The 10,331-nt window shown below is 39.8% G+C and overlaps 1 long non-coding RNA gene across 2 annotated transcripts; it reads right to left on the bottom strand.

Annotated features, from left to right (window-relative positions):
- Positions 1–1,335: 1,335 nt before the first annotated feature.
- On the bottom strand, positions 1,336–9,991 carry LOC132045631 (uncharacterized). Of its 2 annotated transcripts, XR_009412488.1 has the most exons (4): positions 9,639–9,991; positions 9,242–9,297; positions 8,169–8,253; positions 1,336–1,568 (listed from the first exon to the last, which is right to left on the bottom strand). It is a non-coding gene; the product is annotated as an uncharacterized LOC132045631 (long non-coding RNA). The 2 variants fall into 2 exon arrangements; XR_009412487.1 differs by lacking the exon at positions 1,336–1,568 and having other exon boundaries at positions 7,854–8,253; positions 9,639–9,988.
- Positions 9,992–10,331: the final 340 nt, after the last annotated feature.

Genomic DNA, 10,331 nt, shown 5'->3' with positions numbered 1-10,331 from the left:
TTTTCCTTCAAGTGGCCGAATAGGGTCCTTTTTTTTTTTCTTCAATTTTTCTTGTTTCTTGATTTCTCTAGAATGTTAAGGTGGAAGATGACTTGGTCTTATAATATAATTAGCATGTGATACATATGGCCTTGGCTCACCCAAGAGTGGCCGGCCACCTTGCAAAAAAATGGACAAAAATTTTGACTTGTCAACTTTCCCAAAATAGCCTACTTACTAAAAATGGCAATTTCCTCCAAATATTTCCCTAGCATTCCCAAGACATTAAAATCATACACAATTTAGCCCTTAAAGCAAACGGATGTCTCTCGTAATGGTCATGCCCCTAGTTGCTCATACTTCACACGAGTTGTCCCGTTACTCAAACTACGGGATATAACAAGAATGATCTGCTCCAGCTCTTCTATGGTCGACTTGGTTGCGTCCGAGTCATCTGGCGTGACAAAAGATCGGGGCATCCCGAAGTCATCACTCTCCGTGCATCGGATCCGCTCCGATATTCTTTGATTGCTATTGGGGGGCTATCTCCCCGGTTGCACCCTTTTTCCCCGAGCCGTTCCTCGGTGTCGAGGTGCCGATTCTTCTCTGACGAACATCTCTTTTGCTGCGGGTTGCTCACCGCAGACGGTTTTCACTCCTCTAAGGTGGGGAATTTCCAGCATTTGATGCAATGTTGAAGGCACCGCCCTCGTACTATGTATCCAAGTCCGCCCATAACGCGTTACTTCACGTCCCCTTCGATCACGTAGAACGGTTTGTTGAATGGTGGCCTCAATATCACGAGCGTTGAGATCTTCCTTTATGTGGTTTCGCTCGCCATGTTGAACCTTCCGAGTACAAGGTTGCCGGCACGATTCGATCAAAGCGGTCCTAATCGTTCGACCACCCTCCATCGGTTATGTTGGCCGAGCTACCTGGATCGATTAAGATACGTTTAACCATAGTTTTAAAGATAAGTACGAAAATTACCAATGCGTCATTGTGTGGTTGAATGACGCCTGCGTCCGCGTCGTCGAAGGAGATGGAAGCTCCGGATAAATGATCTCGGAGTACGCTTTTCCCGAACAATGGGAAATCTTAGTCCGTTTCATTACCGGACACCTAGGACGTCAATCCCCCCGACTATCATATTGATCACATGCTTTGGTGTTCGACATGTTCGATCCTTCGATGAACTTCTCTCTCCTTGTAATGACTTTTGGCTCGTTCACTCAATAAATCTTGGAGGGTTGTTTTTCAACAACCGGGCTACCTCTTCTCTCAATGGCGGCAATCCTCGCTTGACTATCATGAGGCATACATGAGCGGAAATATAACGTGAATGCATGATGAGCCTTTATAAAACGTAGTAAGTCATAATGCTTAATAAAAATACTTGTTTAAACATGAGTGTGGAAATAACATGAATGAGCCGAAAATGGCTATACGACTCTGAATGTCTGACATAACATAACTGACTTGTCTAGTCTATGAAACCTCTATCATGAGTCTGACTGGAAAACATACTTGCTGGGACAAGGCCCCCAGCATACCTTTAGATGCATAATTAATCATAAAATAAAAATTGACTAAACCCCGAATGAGATGGGGCTCACCAATAAGCTGATACGAATGCTGTCTTACTGAGTAGATGTGTCGTCCTGTATATCGCACTCGCATCGTGAAATGCAGCCCCCGCAATAAAGGGGACGTCGACATTGAATGTACTTGGTATGTAAAGCAACCGAATAAAATAACATGGGACATGAGATAACATGATAAGAACCGAAACCGAAAACTCTGGACATGAACATGAGCATGAGTATGAGTATGTAAACATGAAATTGGGACTGAAATTGAGTATCGAAACTGGGCATAAACATGAGTATTGTAAGCATGAGATAATAATAATAATAATCGTAATAATACGTAATAATCAGAAATAATCAATAATAATACCGAATACCGAAACCACCACGGGGAGGAACGTGGAGTCCGATCTCTCGCCCGATCAGCTAAGCCATCTCGTACCTTGCCGGGGCACGAGACATGAACATGACATGAATGGATCCAAAATCCCTCAATGGGGAAAATATGAAGGAATCGTCCTATCTGGGCGGAGCGATCCTTATCCTACGTTGGCATACGTAGTTTCAGGCTATCTGAGCCTTCTCGGTATTAATACAACTCCCGAACATGAAAATAATATAGTTGGCTAAGAAGCCCATGACTTTCGTGAATTAACTTGTACTTGTCTTAAAAATCATGATTTCACGAAATAACTTGTAAACATGGTTTCATGAAATAGCTTGTAAACATGTTCTTGATTTATGGTAATAAGAATATTTCAAAATCATATATATAATTGACTTGAAAACATGCTTGTAACTTGCTAGATAGAATCATAAAGTTTCATATGAACATAATGAGAACCCATGAGGAAGAATTCATGATTCATGGATTAAGCTAGGGTTCCTAATAACCGTAAGGAAGATTAGGAATACATCAACGAATATAGATACAAAATTCATGTACATAAATACTTAAATACGGGCTACCAATATGTTGGGTTTAATGCCCTAAGATTTGAACTTCATGGATATCAATGAGATGAAGCATGGGGAAGAACATAGATATTCCCTCACGTGGATGGAAGTTCTACATACCTTAACTTCCTGCTTTTGGGCGTATCACAATGTCCTTCAATCCCTTCAACTTTGATCTATAATAATACAGGTCATAGGGATTCTATATTAGCAACAATGTCCATGCTTTGTTCATCTAAGCATTTTATCAAACACTTGGTGGGCATGAAGCTCCACAACCCTCATTAATGGTGTTTTCTTCACCAATTTCCCATTCTATTACTTCTAGCCGATTCTACAATCTCAATTAGATGTAATTAACATCATTCTTCATCAACCACATGAATACAACAATCCCAAGTCAACAATCCAAAAACCTAGCATAGTTCATATAATTCTCTTTACCAAATCTATTTACTATCCTCCCAAGGACTCATCAATTCGCAACTATAGATGATTAGAGAGTAGAAACATTACCTTAGGTAGTGGTTGAACAAGTCTTGAGTGGAGTTACTCCTCTAGCACCAAAACCCTACTTCACTTCCCTTGGGTTTTCTTGAATTAGATGAACTTTGGCTAGGTTTCATACACTTGGGTTCATGGATTTGGTGTTATTGATTATGGATTTCCCTTGAATTTTCGTGTGGATGAAGGTTAGAGAGTATTCTAGAGGTTTTCTTGACCAAGAATGATGAAAATATGATTTTGGACGAGTTGGGTCTTATTTAAAGTAGTCCAGAAAAGTCTGGACAAAATCTCTCTGTCACAACTTGCGACGGGACTGTGGCGTCGCATGTCGTGTCTGCGAGTCGCACCTTCCGTCGCATCTGGTGACAGAGGCGATTTTCTGTCGAACAGTCTGTCGTAAAATGGCCATAACTTTTTACACAGATGTCCGTTTGACCCCCGTAAGATACCGTTGGAAAGGTATTTCAATGCTCTACAACTTTCATCAAGGAAGTTTTCCCAAATTCTCAATTAATAATGGGGTTATGATCGTTGGAAGTAAGACCTTCTATAAACTCACTTGCAAACATGCCCCGTAGAGTGGCTTTCAACTTTGTTTTTCCCAAAGACATTTCTTATGACTTAATTGGTTTTCAAAACACTTCCTATAACCCTCATATTGGTTCCATTATATTATCATGTTATGATTCAAGCTTCGTCCGAAGTTACGAGGTGTTACAATATCTCCCCCTTGGGATCATTCGTCCTCGAATGATGTGTCATGGTTAGTAATATGGCTGGACATGGCTTGACTACATGAACGTGAAGAAAACATGACGTGAAACATAGAGACTGAACTAACATGACATGGTTACATGGAAACATGAATACTGAGGCATGAACATGGGCACTGGATAGTTGACGTAAGCATGGAACATGAGACATAACATGACATGGGGCATGGAAACTGATATGACATAGTTTCATGAAAACATTAGTGCCCAAACATGAGACATGAATAGCGCATACATGAACTTGAACGTGAAACGTGAGGCATGAATACATAAGGGACATTATAACTCTTCTCCAAAATGTCATTAAGCCGTCATTAATTCGATACTCGTAATTCTTGCCTGACATACAACATATACCTTGCTTTCCTTAACAACTTTCATCTCCTACCTCCAATGTCTTTGAAATCTCATTTATAATCATTAAATATTACTTCTTACTCGTCAACATGTCGTGTACGTCATACCCTTCATGGGTCTATTCGTGGTACGCTAACAGGGAAATTTCCAAGGTGTAACATTCTCCCCCTCTTTTGGAACATTCGTCCTCGAATGTTAAACATTCGGGATTCTACAAAAATTTCGCCAGAGTTTCCCCTATAATATGGCACTACCAACCTGTCACAACAGCCCATAATATTATTGCCTCACCGGGCTATATCACAATAGCACTATAAATTGGCCACACACGACCAAAAGCATGAAAAGAAAGCTTGCATACCTCAAAATCTTGGTGTTTCATCATAAATCTCTTCTGCGGGCTGAAACAAGTGCGGGTACATGGATCTCATACCCTCCTCGGCTTCCCATGTAGCTTCCTCAACTTTCTGACTTCTTCACAGGACTTTCACTGAGGCTACTTCCTTAGTCCTCAACTTGCGAACTTGACGATCAAGAATGGCTACAGGGATCTCCTCATAGGTGAGGCCATCCTTAATCGTTATAGCATCAGGGAACAACCAACGAAAGGTCTCCCACACACTTCCTCAACATGGACACATGAAACACGAGATGTACAGCAGCCAAATCTTGTGGCAACTTAAGTTCATAGGCTACTAGGCCGATCTTTCGCAGAATTCTTTAAGGTCCAATATATTTGTGGCTGAGTTTGCCTTTCTTGCTAAATCTCGTGACACCCTTCATAGGTGAGACTTTAAGGGACACCCAATCATCAACTGAAAATTCTAAGTCCCTTCGCCTCACATCTGTGTAAGACTTCTGGCGACTCGAGCCGTTTTCAAATGCTCATGTATTAACTTAACTTTCTTCAAAGCTTGGTAAACCAAATCTAGTCCCGACAACTCTTTCACCAACTTCAAACCAACCAATTGGTGATCTACACCTTCGCTCAAAAAGGGTTTCAAACAGTGCCATCCCAATACTAGCATGGTAATTATTTTTTTGTAAGTAAACTCAATAAGAGGCAGGTGGTCATCCTAATTACCATTGAAATCAAGGACACATGGTTACTAAACTGCTGAGATACTAAACTGAATGTCTATTGAACTGACTGAATACTGGGATGACTGAATACTGAGCTAACTGAATACTGGATTAGCTGAATACTGAGCTGACTGAATACTGTATTAGCTGAATACTGAGCTTACTGAATACTGGATTGACATAAATACGTGAGTACTGGACTGATATCCGAGTATTGAACAAATCATGAATATTATAACATGAGACCTGAATAGTGTATCTGTCTGACTATTTGTCTGAGGATCAAAAGTTGTGCTAGGGTTCACCTTGGTACCCAATCCTTTCTGAAAGAATTTTCAGAAGTTCGTTGTGAACTGAGCACCATAATCTGAAATAATGGACACTAGGGTCCCATACAATCTGGAAATTTCATTAACATATAGCTTGGCATAATCTTCTGTTCCATCTGTAGTCTTAACTGGCAAGAAGTGCGCTGACTTCGTAAGTCTATCCACAATCACCCAAATTAAATCATGCCTCCTAGTTGAACGAGGTAGACCTAGAATGGTGAGCTTCGACATAAATAGTTCTCTCGAGTCCATCTACATCCGAAACGCATAATCCGCCTTGATATCTCAAGGTACCATTATCTCCTCCCGCTCAAAAGCTAAGGCTTTCTATTCGTGAATCCTCTCTTTCATCTGCAAGCAAGTAGGAATCACCAAACCGCTTCTCTCTAACTTCAATAACTAAGCAGAATGCCATGTTCGGGCAATAACTCCACCCACTTCGAAGTCTGAAAGTCAAATTCCTAGCTTGGATAAGAAGTGAACTTCTTTCACCTTAGTTCTCTTGTCTGCCTAAATCATGAGCTGTACTTCCCATACTTGATTTTTTTTTTTTTTTTTTTTTTTTAGATACTTTCTAAAATACTCATAGTACGGTGGTGCGCTAAGTCTTTCACGAGCACCTTAAAGATTAGAGTCTTGTGCAATGGCACTGCCCTTATGACACATAACGGGCATGATCTTATAGCTTTTCTCGTGATCGCCTAATCGATAGTAATTGAACTTGACACGATCCATTTGACGATCATTCTACTCACTTCGGGTTAGACATATTCCCTATGAGACTATCTCATTATGCCAACCTAACTGAATTAAGGTTCTTCATATCTCATACTAACCCTTCGGTCTTCAATTATCCCACCGGACGTACCGGAGATTTATGTATCTCCCCCTTAGACCACGGCTAACGTCTTATACTTACAAATTCTTCCCTTTTGATGGGATCCAATTAACATTCCTTACCTTCGGCAATTCCTTTGTACTCTACAACACTGACTTTTTTTTTTTTTTTTTTTTTTGACTCACATCTGACCAATTTCTCATGAAGAAAAAGAACTAAATTTACTTACATGAACGAGTTGCTACTGTATTCGTAAATGGCATACTCTATCTTAACGACTTAACTCTGCTCACACTTGTAAATCTTAGGACAACCTCTTTTGAAAACTCTTAAAGGCTATTCTTCTATAGGTTGCTCTCTTACGGCTTTAGCTGATTTCTTCTTCTACTAATCACTCTACTCTGAACTTAAATTAAGCCCTTGTTTTCCAATACACATTCGGATATATCCGAACCGTCACCCACTCAAGGTGTTCATCTGAATAGGGAATCAAATCTTATTTCTCAAAGTCATCCGTACTCATAACTTAGTCAAATCTTATCATTACCGTTGACATGGCTTTTCCAGACATATTACGAACTTATATCTCATTCTCCTTCTATTTCTAGGAAAAATTTTGGCGAGTTTCCTCTCGCATTTCTTACTATCCCAAAACTCGCACGCAGAAATACCAACAATGCCTCACAAGGCCGCATATATATATACATATATATATCATGTCATATCATAGCCACACAGGGCTCCCAATTTCAACACAAGATAAAAATGACGGACTTACTTCATATGTCCAAATCAAACCGTACTCGTTACACTTTCCGTTTATTTTCCCTTTCAATCAGAATTGCGAATGGAGTGGGTCCTAATGACCTCCGATAGAAAACTGCCTGCCACCTCTTCCTTGAGATGCTCCATAATTTACCTTTTTCTTGTTGACTTGGCTCCTTTTTCTAATTTCTCTAATATCCTCTCCCTATTTTATTCCATGCTCAAGGACATCAATTTCATTCAACATACCATTCATTCCACTACACCCCTTCTCGAGCAACTTACATTGTATTCCACTTTCAATAGCACTTGAAGTCTCATTCGTTACCAGTAAGTATTGCATAATTGTACCCCCTATGGGTAAATATCCTTACTTGGACCTTGAATTACCTGTTCATCTCCTAGCATTCGAAACGTACGTAATTCGAGATAAAGAGAAGTTACTTATTGCTCTAAGCTTCATGGCACGATCTAGAGTGGAAAGAAATGAGACAAATCCCGAATGTCTTGGTGGTCAATCGTTTATATGTATGGGGCCCTCACACATATAAAAATGACCCCACCGGACACGGTTTCATAGACTCCCTAAAGACTCTTGAACCTAGGCTCGATACCAAGTTTTGTCACGCCCGAACCATGGCTCGGACGTAACACGGCACTCGGTGCACATTGCATGTGACCGAGCGAACCACATGGCTTGCTGAACTATCATGAGGCATACATGAGCGGAAATATAACGTGAATGCATGATGAGCCTTTATAAAACGTAGTAAGTCATAATGCTTAATAAAAATACTTGTTTAAACATGAGTGTGGAAATAACATGAATGAGCCGAAAATGGCTATACGACTCTGAATGTCTGACATAACATAACCGACTTGTCTAGTCTATGAAACCTCTATCATGAGTCCGACCGGAAAACATACTTGTTTGGACAAGGCCCCCAAAGATACCTTTAGATGCATAATTAATCATAAAATAAAAATTGACTAAACCCCGAATGAGATGGGGCTCACCAATAAGCTGATACGAATGCTGTCTTACTGAGTAGATGTGTCGTCCTGTATATCAGTACCTGCATCGTGAAATGCAGGCCCCCGGGCAATAAAAGGGGACGTCAGCACATTGAATGTACTGGTATGTAAAGCAACTGAATAAAATAACATGGGACATGAGATAACATGATAAGAACTGAAACTGAAAACCTGGACATGAACATGAGCATGAGTATGAGTATGTAAACATGAAATTGGGACTGAAATTGAGTATCGAAACTGGGCATAAACATGAGTATTGTAAGCATGAGATAATCTGTAATAATCTGTAATAATCTGTAATAATCTGTAATAATCTGTAATACCGACATGAACCACCACGGGGAGGAACGTGGAGTCTGATCTCTGCCCGATCAGCTAAGCCATCTCGTACCTTGCCGGGGCACGAGACATGAACATGACATGAATGGATCCAAAATCCCTCAATGGGGAAAATATGAAGGAATCGTCCTATCTGGGCGGAGCGATCCTTATCCTACGTTGGCATACGTAGTTTCAGGCTATCTGAGCCTTCTCGGTATTAATACAACTCCCGAACATGAAAATAATATAGTTGGCTAAGAAGCCCATGACTTTCGTGAATTAACTTGTACTTGTCTTAAAAATCATGATTTCACGAAATAACTTGTAAACATGGTTTCATGAAATAGCTTGTAAACATGTTCTTGATTTATGGTAATAAGAATATTTCAAAATCATATATATAATTGACTTGAAAACATGCTTGTAACTTGCTAGATAGAATCATAAAGTTTCATATGAACATAATGAGAACCCATGAGGAAGAATTCATGATTCATGGATTAAGCTAGGGTTCCTAATAACCGTAAGGAAGATTAGGAATACATCAACGAATATAGATACAAAATTCATGTACATAAATACTTAAATACGGGCTACCAATATGTTGGGTTTAATGCCCTAAGATTTGAACTTCATGGATATCAATGAGATGAAGCATGGGGAAGAACATAGATATTCCCTCATGTGGATGGAAGTTCTACATACCTTAACTTCCTGCTTTTGGGCGTATCACAATGTCCTTCAATCCCTTCAACTTTGATCTATAATAATACAGGTCATAGGGATTCTATATTAGCAACAATGTCCATGCTTTGTTCATCTAAGCATTTTATCAAACACTTGGTGGGCATGAAGCTCCACAACCCTCATTAATGGTGTTTTCTTCACCAATTTCCCATTCTATTACTTCTAGCCGATTCTACAATCTCAATTAGATGTAATTAACATCATTCTTCATCAACCACATGAATACAACAATCCCAAGTCAACAATCCAAAAACCCTAGCATAGTTCATATAATTCTCTTTACCAAATCTATTTACTATCCTCCCAAGGACTCATCAATTCGCAACTATAGATGATTAGAGAGTAGAAACATTACCTTAGGTAGTGGTTGAACAAGTCTTGAGTGGAGTTACTCCTCTAGCACCAAAACCCTACTTCACTTCCCTTGGGTTTTCTTGAATTAGATGAACTTTGGCTAGGTTTCATACACTTGGGTTCATGGATTTGGTGTTATTGATTATGGATTTCCCTTGAATTTTCGTGTGGATGAAGGTTAGAGAGTATTCTAGAGGTTTTCTTGACCAAGAATGATGAAAATATGATTTTGGACGAGTTGGGTCTTATTTAAAGTAGTCCAGAAAAGTCTGGACAAAATCTCTCTGTCACAACTTGCGACGGGACTGTGGCGTCGCATGTCGTGTCTGCGAGTCGCACCTTCCGTCGCATCTGGTGACAGAGGCGATTTTCTGTCGAACAGTCTCTGTCGTAAAATGGCCATAACTTTTTACACACAGATGTCCGTTTGACCCCCGTAAGATACCGTTGGAAAGGTATTTCAATGCTCTACAACTTTCATCAAGGAAGTTTTCCCAAATTCTCAATTAATAATGGGGTTATGATCGTTGGAAGTAAGACCTTCTATAAACTCACTTGCAAACATGCCCCGTAGAGTGGCTTTCAACTTTGTTTTTCCCAAAGACAATTCTTATGACTTAATTGGTTTTCAAAACACTTCCTATAACCCTCATATTGGTTCCATTATATTATCATGTTATGATTCAAGCTTCGG

The sequence above is a fragment of the Lycium ferocissimum genome, unplaced genomic scaffold, assembly GCF_029784015.1.
Source record: "Lycium ferocissimum isolate CSIRO_LF1 unplaced genomic scaffold, AGI_CSIRO_Lferr_CH_V1 ctg7371, whole genome shotgun sequence".
Lineage (NCBI taxonomy): Eukaryota > Viridiplantae > Streptophyta > Magnoliopsida > Solanales > Solanaceae > Lycium > Lycium ferocissimum.
This window is presented reverse-complemented; position numbering and strand designations above follow the sequence as displayed.